This window comes from Lynx canadensis, chromosome B1 (assembly GCF_007474595.2).
Source record: "Lynx canadensis isolate LIC74 chromosome B1, mLynCan4.pri.v2, whole genome shotgun sequence".
NCBI lineage: Eukaryota > Metazoa > Chordata > Mammalia > Carnivora > Felidae > Lynx > Lynx canadensis.
Window position 1 is genome coordinate 145,564,954 of NC_044306.2, and position 12,816 is coordinate 145,577,769.

Genomic DNA, 12,816 nt, shown 5'->3' on the forward strand with positions numbered 1-12,816 from the left:
GTTTCTAGAAAATCAGAAAAATGGAAAAATAACTAGAAATTATTTTAGGGAGTGCTCTTGTGACAAAATAATTTTTTTCAGGTTATAAAGGGTAAACAGCCATGCATAAATATTGTTGTTCTACAATATTGTCTTGTAACATTGAGGAAGTTATTTAATCTCCTTGTGCTGCATCATCTCATCTATAGAATGATAGTGATAATGATGTCTGCCATCTAGGGATACAGGATTGTTTTGAAGATAAAATGAGCTAATTCAAGAAAAGATTTTAGCAGAACAATTGGCTACTAAATGTTCAGTATGTTACTAATATTCTCCCAACTTTGTGAAAATGTAGATAAGTTATTTCATAGGTATTGACTGAAGAGGAGAAATGGAATCATTGTGTTTTGTAAGCCAATTGAAATATTAGTGTTTGTGCTTTGATCAGAGGAAATTGCTGTAATATTCACCACTGGAAGCAAAGGGAAAAAAAACAGGAATCTGCTCCATCAAAACCATGCTTTCAATAGTGCTTTAAACAGTTCCATTGGAATGTAAGTTCCATCATGGCAGAGATTTTTGTGTGATTTGTTCACATCTGTATTCCTAGAGCCTAGAACAATGACTGTACATAGTAAGTGCTCAATAAACATTTGTTCAGTAAATGAATCTGAGTGCCCATCAAGGAGTCCTCCTAGACCAGTAGCTTCTCAGAGTGAATCACAAAGATCGTGATGTAAACTTTGTGTACACACACACACACACACACACACTAGCTTCTATATCCAAAAACAAAGAACCCTTTATGTCTTCCAATAACTCTTTATATTTCATCTTTACTGTCTCTGAATTTGAGAACAATGACTTATTTTAGGTAATTCTTCACTTGGATGGAAGCTCTGCCTGGTTTTACTGAGTAAGCTGACCTGATAGAATGAGATTTGCTCATGAAATTTTGGTATTGACTGTCACCACCAGCAAAACATGAACTTATCCAAACGTAAGGGTCTCTTGCCCATGGCATAGTGTTGGGGGGGGGGCTGTTGGAAAGTACTCTTTATTTCTAAACCATGTAATAATAAAGAAGACATAATCTAAAATTTTTTGCTAGCGTGTGTCTAATAGCATTATAAAATGTGTCTAATACTGTGTTTAGCATTAAGGAGAATGGTCTAAGTATCTCATTGTCTCTCCACAAAGAGTTTGCATTATAATGGGAAAAATGTTCATCAGAAATGAATACCTAATAATGTTCAAATTACATAGTAAAACCTAAATATGACCTCAGAGAAGGAGAATCTGTTAGGGGCTGGAGGGATTGGGGAAAAAAAATCATGAAGGAAATAGGGACCTGCGTTAGTTTTTCCATGATGATGGTGGAGGAAACAATGGGAGAAAAATTAGAAAGTGGACAAATTAATAATTACCTTTTCTTTGTGGGTGCAGCAGAGAGTGAGCAGACCCAAATGTCTAGAACAAAGAGGTAATTTTGTTTGGTATTGAGGGAAATGTTGACTGGATAAGGACCTGGTTTCCAGGATGAGAATATTCCAGGTTAGAATATTCTTGATGCAGTGCCATTTTTGCAGGATTTTCTAAGAATTAGAGCCAGAAGATTTTGTAATTTAGATAAATACATGCATCTAGTTATATGTTAAGACTTTAACTTTAAAATGTTACATGGTCTCCTACCTGGGGAACTTGTTTGAATACTATGGAAACATCCAGATGCCATTGGATGCCAAATGCCATGCAGTAGCATGCCCTGTAGCTTGGTGAACAGCTGACCTCGTCGTCCCTGTTTAAGTCCAGATTAGAGGCTGACCTGAGTGGTTTGTTTCTCATTCCTAACCATGTACTGCTAGGCTTTCCATGGCTGAGGGTGGCTTATAATCATGAGGTAGCCCCAGGCCCATCTTAGAGTAGCGAACGCATTTGGTGAAAGAGGCTAATCCAAGAGGACCGATTCAAGAGCGTTAACTCCTGACCATAGAACGTTTAGAGAAAAACAGAAGTGAATGAGCTTAATGTGCCTAGCTCTTGACAGAGTGAAAGCACATTAATGGAAAATTGGTGGAGTTAGAACAAAGTCTTGAGTTTATTTATTCTTCTCACTGGCTCCCCCACCCCCGTTTTCTATGACAGCTTCATTCTCTAACATTAAAGATGTCATTTAGTGCCTAACTCATGTCAGAAGGCCTCCTTCTTGGGAGTGTAATAATAATGGATAATGGGTAGCTATTGTAGTATTTTCAATAGGGGATTAATACAGGGAATGCAGTGGTTTTAAGATTGCTTTTCATTTGCAGAATGGATCAGATGAGGAGAGGTTAATAAGAGGCAAAGCAGAAGCTACTGTTCTAGGCTAGGAAGTAGCCTAGAAAGTCTGGGCCAGGCATCGGAGAGAAAAGAATAAATTCAATAAATACTTTTAAGTAAGAATTTATGAGACATAATGACAAGTCACGTGTAGGTAAGAAAGGGGAAAGAGGAATGAATTAAAGTTGTCTCCAAGACTGCTAACCTGAGAGAGAAAAAGAATTTATGATGCCATATGTGAAATAAAGCTGCTTTTTGTTTTTTTGGGGTTTTGTTTGTTTGTTTTTTGTTTTTTTGGTGGGGATGTGAAATGCTTTTGAGACATTCAAATGTCTTACTTATGAGCATTTGGAAATTTGGAAATTGACTTCAAGTTAGAGCAGTGGATCCCAAATCTGATTGTTCTCCCAAGAAATATAAAAAGTACAAATTATCAGTCCTCTTCCTAGACCTATTAAAGTCTGGTAGAGATGTCCCTATGAAACTAAATTTTTAAAGACTTTCCAGGAGAAAAAAACCCCAAGTATTTCTCATGGAATAATTGCAAATAATATATGTAGATTTTCCCCCAACTAGGGAGTAGAGATTAATTCCTTGCTCCTTTTGAGTGTAGGCTAGTTTTAGTGACTTGTTCCCAAAGAATAGAGTATAAACAGGAGAAAGAAAATGGTATCTTTACAGTGTAAAAATATGGCAAATGCTACTTTAACTAAGTGGCCAGGATTAACATAACAGGGTTAATGATGTCATATAGATATCATGTATCTTTCGTATAATGTGATGAGGGGAACACTTCTCTTTAGTGTTGTTCCTAAAATCCATAATCCCGGTCCAATCATTACAAAAATACCAGTCAAACCCAACATTGAAGGGAATTCTACAAAATACCTGACCAGTACACATCAACTTTGTCAATGAAATCATAAAACTAGCAAAACAAAGCACAGAAAGAATGAGAACCGGTAACAGACCACAGGAGACCAGGAAGCTTGACAGAGAGAAAGCACATTAATGGAAAATTGGTGGCTTTAGAACAAAGTCTTCAGTTTAGTTAACAGTAATATGCCAATGTTAGTTCTTCATTTTGATAAATATACCACCTCGAATGATGACATTAGAAGAAAGAAAAGTGGGTGAGGGGAGTACAGGGGTATAGGAATGCTCTGTATTTGCAACTAGTCTATAAACCCAACATTATTATGAAATAAAAAGTTTAGTACAAAAAAAAAAGAGGCTTTATAGGAAATTCTAATGGCTACCTAGTTTGGACTGTCACCTGGTCGGAAAATACGGCTAAAACCATAAAGTAATTATTTAGCTGATTGTAATTTCAGGATCTACCACAGTGCCTAGCACATGATAAATTCTCAGCCAATATTTATTTAAATACTGAGTCCATGGGTATTTTGTGATATTGTCTGGCATTGTGAAAAAGAATACCAAGGCAAAATCATAGCGATAGAAAGTAGAATGGTGGTTGCCAGGGGCTGGAAGAGGCGAGAATGGGGAGGCATTATTTACTAGGTAAAGCATTTCAGTTTTGCAAGATGAAAAAAGTTCTAGAGAGGGATGGCGGTTATGGTTGTACAATGGGTATGAATATGTGTAGTAGCACTGGGCTGAACACTTAAAGATGGCTAAGATAAAGAATTTTATGTTATGTGTGTTTTACCACAATAAAAACATTTGGGGAAAAAAAAGACTGAGAGTAGAGTGCGGGTGGCACCAATTTTTGTGGTGTGGGAGACAGGAAAAGGGTTGGCAGAGTTGAGTGAAAAAGGAAGGACAAGTCAGGAAGCCAAGAATGGGCGTGGATTTTAGATGGAAGATTTGGGAAGGTCAACCATATCAAATACTGTGGAGGTGGAGGAGGCTGAGGATCAAGAAGATGCCACCGGTCGGTGAGCTATGAGGAAATCACTGGTGCTCTTACAAAGTCCGAGACAAGACACTGGTGGTAACTGAAGACCCCCCCCACACACACACACACACATGACTGAGAGGATAGAAGTTGAAACGGTGGGTAGAAAAGACAAAAGTTTGGCTTATGAGAGCCGATTTCACCCCACTGAAAAGTTGTCTCAACAAAGGTTTCCTCTGTGCAGTTCAGAGGGCACAACTTGGATTAATGAACTAAAATTCCAGGAAGACATCTCTCACCTTAATTTTCTCTCGTGTGGAGCTTTGAAAAAAGTGGAATCAGCTGCTTGGGATGTGGTGGCTTCCCATGCCTGGACATGTTTATGGTCTGCTTACACTTATGGAAGTTGTGTAAAAATGATTCCCGAGTTAGGTAGGAAGTGTGTCAAATGACCAGCAAGGGTTCCTGTGTCTCTGTGAACATACGTCATGTTACTGGACTTTGGGAATGCTTTGGAGTTTGGAAGATAGGGTTTTAAATCAAGACACTGTCAGAGGACCCCTCTGAGAAGAGAAGAGGCGGGACACTCGGAGCCTTGTGAACCAATGGTGTTGAATTTTGAAAAGTAGCTTGAGTTTTTCCTTCCTAAACTGTATTCAGCGACCTGTCTTCTCATGAATGGACATATCGAGGTTAACATCATCAGTGATGTCATGTGGGTATCATGTACTCGTCACATGATGTAATAAGAGGATATTTTGGGATTTAGAACCAGTCCCATGCCCAGGCTATTTTGATCTTCTATTTTACCATTTATTAGCACAGTGATTTATCAGTGGGGATCTGATTATGAATGAAAAAAAAAAAAAAAAGAAAGAAAGAAAAGAAAGAAAACCCAAAACCTCTGGCATAACTTTAACTGATAAATTATATTGACAAAAGTTTCAACTGTGATTCTTTCAGGAGACACATGTCTAACATTGCCATCCTTTGTTAGGAAACATCTATGTGAAAATCCTGTAATCACTTTTAGATACCTGACAATTGTAATGGAGGGTACAAACAGTGATTGAATGTGTGATTTAGATGCGAGAAGAAACTATACCCAAGAATAAGCTATGCTTCCCATTTGCCTCTACAGAAGCCCACCAAAGGAAACCCGTCCCTTTTTCTTACTGGTGTCTATCCATCAGCATTCACCACTATTAAATACTTCTTAAGTGGTTTTCTAGACTGGTCAGATCCTTCTGTTGGGAATCTGTCTTTCAGGATGTGGTGAACAGACACTACAAAGCTTCGTCTGGAAATATGTGGTGTGACCATGTCTTAATGCATCTTATTTTCCTAGGTCACACAAGGAAATCAATTGAATTATTGCACAGTCACACCATGCACATCAAGAAGGCCCTTGTTCTTAATACCCTTGGTGGAATTCTTCCCTCCAGCTGGACAGCTTTACTCATTATCTCCCAAACACACTACACTCATTTCTATGTCATTGCCTTTGATTCAGTTTAGTTCCCAATCTCTGAAACTTTTCCCTATGATTTCTCCAGCTTAACACATTGCCTCTTTTTGGGGGTTCCAATAGAATCTGTTTTCTATATGCCTGACACTTAAACTATATGGCCTAATATTTCTTTCTTTCTTTATACTTTTGGTCTCTGCAAATAGTTTTATTGGTAAAGAAAATAATTTATTAATGTTAAGTTGGATTGGCTTTCCCTAACGCATTTTTAAGACCCTAAATTCTGGGGCTTTTTCAGGTTGGGTAAGCATCTACTCTAAAATTCTATGTTCTTTTCCTTACCATTATTAAAGTTTGATGACTGTTTCGTCATGGGTCAGAGACTGTGTTATCACCAAATCCAGAAGCCAACTCCACATTTTCTCCTCATTTTGCAATCGGATAATCCTCCCTGATAACAAATTGTTCTTTTGGTTGGTTCCTTTCGCCTCCTCTCTATGAACTACTATGGAAATTCAGTGAGCCAAGAGCTTTTCATTTAAAGTATTATAATGTCTGACTGTCTGGAATGGTCTTATCATAAAGGAATGGGAATCAAAAAGTCAAGTTTTGACAACTGATGATTTCTAAGAAACTAGCTCTAGGTTATTAGGGGGCTCCCATTCAATTTAGTCATTGTCACAGATTTAATAATGGTCATGGTGAGAAAAAAAGAGGTTGATTTACTGGCAAAGGCATTATTGTAGTGTTGACAGTTTTCAGATATATTAGTTAGTTTATGTGTGACAGGTTGTTAAATTATTTCCCTCTCTGGGCTTTAAAATATGAGATTGTGGAGTACTCTTATCAAAAAAGTGTTATCCATCATTCCTTAGCCTTTCTTAAATAACAAGATACTGTTTCTGCCATTTGGGGTAAAATTTTACATTGGAGAAGGAAAGAGTTTATATTTTAGTTTCTTAATTTTGAATGAACATAAAGTATTTGTGAGGACCCCCTTATTTTTTTCCGTCCTATCACTGCTTCTCTTCCTAGCTCTGAAAATCCAGAAACCTGTCCTTGAGTTTTATAGCATATGCAGTTTTCCAGGTGATTTGAGAGATCTTGGAAAAATACATCCTTATCTTAGAACATGTCTTTCCGTGAGATGTCCTGATGCCCCAAATCCTCACTGTCCTGGGACGCAGATGTTACACCCCTCTTAAGAGTCTTCGACTATTTCCCTTGTCTCTGCTCAACTCCCTACCCATAGCAGACTGCCGTTCTTTTTTCTTTTAAAGTAAGCGTTTGTGTTTTTTTTTAATGTTTATTTATTTATTTTTGAGATAGAGAGAGAGAGAAAGAGAGAGAGAGGCAGAGAGAGAGGGAAATAGAGAACCCCAAGCAGGCTCCACATTGTCAGTGTAGAACCCGATGCGGGACTCAAACTCATGAACCATGAGATCGTGACTTGAGCTGAAAACAAAAGTCAGATGCTTACCTATCTGAGCCACCCAGGCACACCTAGGTTTCCCTGTTTTTGGACTTGGATAACACCATGTCCCTGGACATCAGTTCTGGCCTCTCATTCAGCAAGGGCCAGAGATGGAAGGAGTTAGCACTCATTATAGGGAATTTTGTCCAGGAAATGGGTGATGAAAGTGATTGAGGCAGATAAATTTCTCCTTCATTCTTTTTTCCATGATCTACTTCAAGATGCATTCTTTAAAAATGCTTTGTATAGCTTATGTATGAGTGAACATGTTGTCTGAGCAAATTTCAGTGTCTTTTTGTGGTGCAACTTGGAGCTGCATCAGTGTGATGAGTACACACATTGCATTCATTGCTTTGCCTTCTTCTTTGCTTCATTTCCTTTTTTTTTTTTTTCCATTATCATGACCCCAGAGCATGTACCTCCCAAATAAAGTCATAATCCCTTCATTTGTATCTCAGGCTTTGCTTTCTAGAAGACTCAGGTTGAAGCACTTGATTTTAGAGTATTTGAGTTAAGCCATTTCTCTCCTTGTATATCTGCACTGAAAGCAAATACATTTGGAAAAGAAATTATATTTAAAAGCTATCCTCTATTTGGAGGAATTTCAGGCCAGGACAGAGATTCTGGTTTATATGAGGGCAAAACAACAATGGAAAAAGAGGTAGTTAACAAAACATGCTGGAAGAGAACACTAAAGTCAAACTTCACCTATTTCAGTTTTTGTCTCAGTCAACCACAAGCCCACGGTGATAAACATCATTCCATTCCCTAATAGTTTTTTCGACTGCATGTTAAACATTATTTCTTTTTTCACCTTAGAAAATTCTCTCTGTATAGTATGTATACTCAGGATTCTGTTTTTCTTCTTGGCAATGAAGATACAATGAGAAAATCCCCCAGATCCTGATAGCTTTTACTCTGAATGTTGATTAAAACTTCGAAGACTATATGAACTTTATTTTTTTTAATTAGAGATATGATTTATAATCCACTTGGTTGTTAGACAGTACCATCCCAAGGATCTGCCTTTATCTATTGTTTTTGTATCACTGAATCACTTAACCAACCAACTGAATCAGTAATCCCATCAGACATAAACAGTGTGATAAGTCAGGAGCAGAAGTGTCCTGAGAATACAAAGAAGCATACAAGTAGAAGATGCCATATTTCTATTCATCAATTAAAAATTCTGGAAAGGAACAGTGCGGGGGGAAGGCCAACATACAGTTTTGCCTCACTAAGTACATACGTATAATTACACTGTAGGAATGTGGTGTGGTATGCATACATATATGTGTATGTATCTTTTGTACTTTATTTCATAACCATGTTTTATACATGGATCAAATCACAGCATAGGTGTAGAAAAATGTCAATATCCACTTATGAGAATGATAATTTACTGTTTTACCAGAGTAATTAGAATTCTCTTTTTTACTTCAGGTCTTTATAGCTGCCACCGTGTGGAGTACCTACCCTGTGCCAGGCGTTACCAAGGTTAATAATTCATAATTTGTTTTTCTTTAAGCACATAGCTCTATCTCTACCATGTAAGTTACTTACAGTTTACAGATGGAGACCCTGAAGTTCAATGTTCAGTGTCTTAATCATAATCACAAAGCTAGTGATGAGAAGGTGTATCCAGGATTCAAATGCAGTGCCATTTGACTCCAAACTTACTCTTTCCCCATTAATCTGTACTGCTCCTTTCTAATATAAATAGAATTTTAGGGATTTGACTATGAAATATTCTTCCAGTTTCTGCTTACATTCGTAGATTGATAAGTTCTCCTCTGACTTACAGTTGGATTCTCTTTCTTTTTCTTTCTTTCTTTCTTTCTTTCTTTCTTTCTTTCTCTCTTTCTCTCTTTCTCTCTTTCTCTCTTTCTTTCGAGAGGAAAAGAGGGTGCAAGTGAGTGAGGGGCAGAGAGAGAGAGAGAGGGCGAATTCCATGAGGGGCAGAAAGAGAGAGAGAAGTGGGGCTTCCCTAAAGCAGGGCTCACCCAAAGCGGGGCACGAGCTCTCCAGAAGCAGGACTCGAGCTCCCCAACAGTGAGATCATGACCTGAGCTGAAGTCAGACACTTAAACTGACTGAGCCATCCAGGCACCCCTACAGTTGGACTTTCTAGTGGGGCATGGAGTGTGGTTCAAATCCTAAAATCAGATATATATGATGTCGTAAGAAATCATTGGATTTGAAGTTGTCCTACATCATCAGAATACAGATGAATGGCCATTTTGTGATAATGTTATATTTTTTATTTTTAAAATATAAAATGCACTTGGCTCTAAAAATGGAAAATTCAGCTCAGAGATGAGGCAAATACAACGCACATGACTGTTTAGGTTGGTCACATTTGATTTTTTGAAATAGTTGACCCAGCTGGCGTATAACTTACCTCAGCATTTAGCAGTTAGCTATGAGACAGTGGGTCATACTTCTTGTCAAGCTGTGTCTCTTTCAATGCTTATATTGTTCCCAATGACTTCATTCTCCGTGCTGGCTGACAGGGATAATACTTTTAGTAAATTCAGTCATTTTTAATTTGAGCATCTTGTAAATGGAGCTTTGACGCACGAAAGTAGAATTGGGTGCTTTTCTTTTTTATCTTTAATGTTATGAGTACGGTGGATATTTAAAAGCTAGCACCAGAAATACTCAATTTCCAGTCACTTTGCAAACAACCGATCTAACGTTATTTTGTTTTGTTTTGTCTTTATCGCGTTAATGCATCTTTCAGAAATTCTGCTGGCCACATGAAGTAGGTTAGATGAAAAAATAAAAAAGGAAAAAGACTGTGAAATATACGAATGATAGGTGACATCTAATACAGTTTTAAAAGGGACATCTAAAAAGTTTAGAACTATTTTTTAGGTAAAAAGTAAAATATGAAACAAAACAGAACAATGACAAAAAAGAACAAATAGACCATCAATATACTACTTCCCAGTAGTACAAGAGATTTAGCAGTTTCCTTTAATTGTACGGAGACTAAAACCCCCATGTTTAATCAGACAGCCAAAAATGGCCAACGTGCTATGGGGCTGCATTACCAGAAATAAGGTGCCCTCAATTTGGGGGCTGAGAGCCCCATTCTATTCGGTCTTTGCCAGACCATGTGAAATGGCACCTTGATTTGACCTTACATATAGAGGACCGTGGCAAGGCTTATAAGGGTCTTGATGATGACAGGGAAAATGTACTTGAAGGATCCAGGATGTTTAGCCTGAAGAGAAATTCTTTCAGGGAGACTTGATAGCTGGTTTCAGATAGATGAGAATCTGTCATGGGAAAGAGTAGATTTATTCCAGGTGATTCTAATGAGCAGAGTAAAATTACAGGAAGGCAAAACCCAGCTTCACATAAAGAAGCATTTATAGAGCTTAAGACATAGGTGCTTAATAAACGTTTTAAAAAAGATTTTTTTAATGTTTATTTTTGAGAAAAAGAGAGAGAGAGAGAAAGAGAGAGAGGGAGCGCGCAGGGGAGAGGCAGAAAGAGAGGAAGACACCGAATCAGAAGCAGGCTCCAGGCTCTGAGCTGTTAGCACAGAGCTGGAAGCAGGGCTCGAACCCACCAACCAGGAGATCATGACCTGAGCCAAAGTCGGATACTTAACCAACTGAGCCACCAAGGCACTCAATAATCTTTCTGAATGAAGGAAGGACTGCAGTTGAAAGAATGGATGGATGGTCTCATTGAAGTGGACTGCCTTAGAAGAGAGTGAATACTCTCTCTACTGAAATTTTAAAGGCCAACTTGATGAACTCTCCCAGAGGATGATTTTAGCTGGTTGGTAGGATATTTTAATACGTGTAAAATTCTTACTAATTCTGGAACTGAAATTTAACAAAATTTGTGACTCTTCTGAGTGAAAATCTTGTTATGTTTTCCACATCTGAGTACGATATTTTCTTTCATTTTTTCTAAAGTAGAATCCATACTTTCTCTGATGCAAATAGGGATTATTTTAATAACATGTTGTTTTAAACAAATTCTTTTACTCTATTATTTCATTTAATTTTAATGAACTAGATTATTGGATGGGCAGAGAACCTATGATTCTAATTTTTCTTGAGGGAAAAGTTCAGGAGAGGTTGCTAATTAGCTCAAGGTCACATAGTGAATTAATGACTGAGTTCAATGATCTTTCCGTAAGATAATGGAACTCTCCTTAAGAAAATTTTTAAGAAGCCAAAATTCGAGCCTTCAAGGTTGTGTGACTGATTTATATTAAAACAACACATTCAAAATGAAAGCTGTATTTTAGAGAAAAAATATTAAAACAGGTTGGAGAGATTGCAATGGTTCTCAACCAGGTCAATTTTCCTCCCAGGAACATTAGGCAATGTCTGGAAATTTTTTGATTGTGACAACTCAGAAGTAGGGGGCGGGGAAGGGGTGGGATGCTACGGGAATTTAGGAGATAAAAGGCAGGACTAATCATCCTAGAATGCACAGCCTCCCATAACACAGAATTATCCAGTGTGAAAGTTGAGAAACCTTTGGATGTTTTGCATCCATTTAAACCAGAACTTGGATTCCTTTGAACAGTGAGGTGAGATGTATAGCATGTAAAATACCTTTAAGCTCTTATTTTCTAAAGACTTTTCATTTACTCAGAATAAAGTTATATTTGCCAAATTGCTACCTTTGACTGCCAAGGATTATACGTTGCGGAAGAAGCCCTGCCTTTCAGGCTAAGCATTGTAAATCTTTTTTGCCTCTACTAATAGTCCTTTCTTTGCCTCTTTCCTATACCTTTGGCATCTTTCTATCAATTTTTCTCTCACAATAAAACCGAAAACAACCGGGGCCCCTAGGTGGCTCAGTCGTTGACCATCCGACTTCGGCTCAGGTCATGGTCTCACGGTTTGTGGGTTCGAGCCCCGCATCGGGCTCTGTGCTGACAGCTCAGAGGCTGGAGCCTGCTTCGGATTCTGTGTCTCCCTCTCTCTCCGCCTCTCCGCCTCTCCTCCACTTGTGCTCTGTCTCTCTCTCAAAAATAAATAAAATGTAAAAAAAAACAAAACTTAAACCAAAAACAACCCTCTTTTTTTCTTTATATATTGACTGATCTTTTCCCTCTCTTTCTCAGTTTGACATCTTTGAAGAGTCATCTGCAATTATTTGCATACTTTCTATGCATTAATGTTTCTTCCTAATGTTTGTCTTTTGGCATCCCTCATACCTGCTTGGTACAGCAATCCAGCGAATCACTCAAGCCACAAACTCCAGTCACTCTAGACTTCTTTTTTTCTCACTGCCAGTCACCGAGTCTTCTCTATTTTACTTTGTGACTGAGTCTCGCAGATTCATTTCTTCTTCTCCATACCCACTGCTGCCACCTTTGTGTTAAAGTACTGGTGTTAAAGTAACCTTTCCAAACCAAAAAAATAATTCTGTTGTTTCTCACTTAAAGGTTTTCAGTGACCCCAACTTAGGTGCCTAAGAATCCAAAGTAATTAATATGGTCATTTGTTATTACCTACCCGCCCCCCCAGCCTTCTCTCCAATCACAATCCCCACCAGACAAACCAGAATAAGTTGGGCTATGCATATTGTGTCTTCTTACAAGTTGTCCCTTTTGTTCAGAATGCCTTGGTCAATTACAACTTTATGTGTCCTTTTCTTTAAAATTAATTTTAGTTTAGGGCTCCTGGGTGGCCCCTCATTGGGCTCCACACTGGCCATGAAGCCTACTTAAAA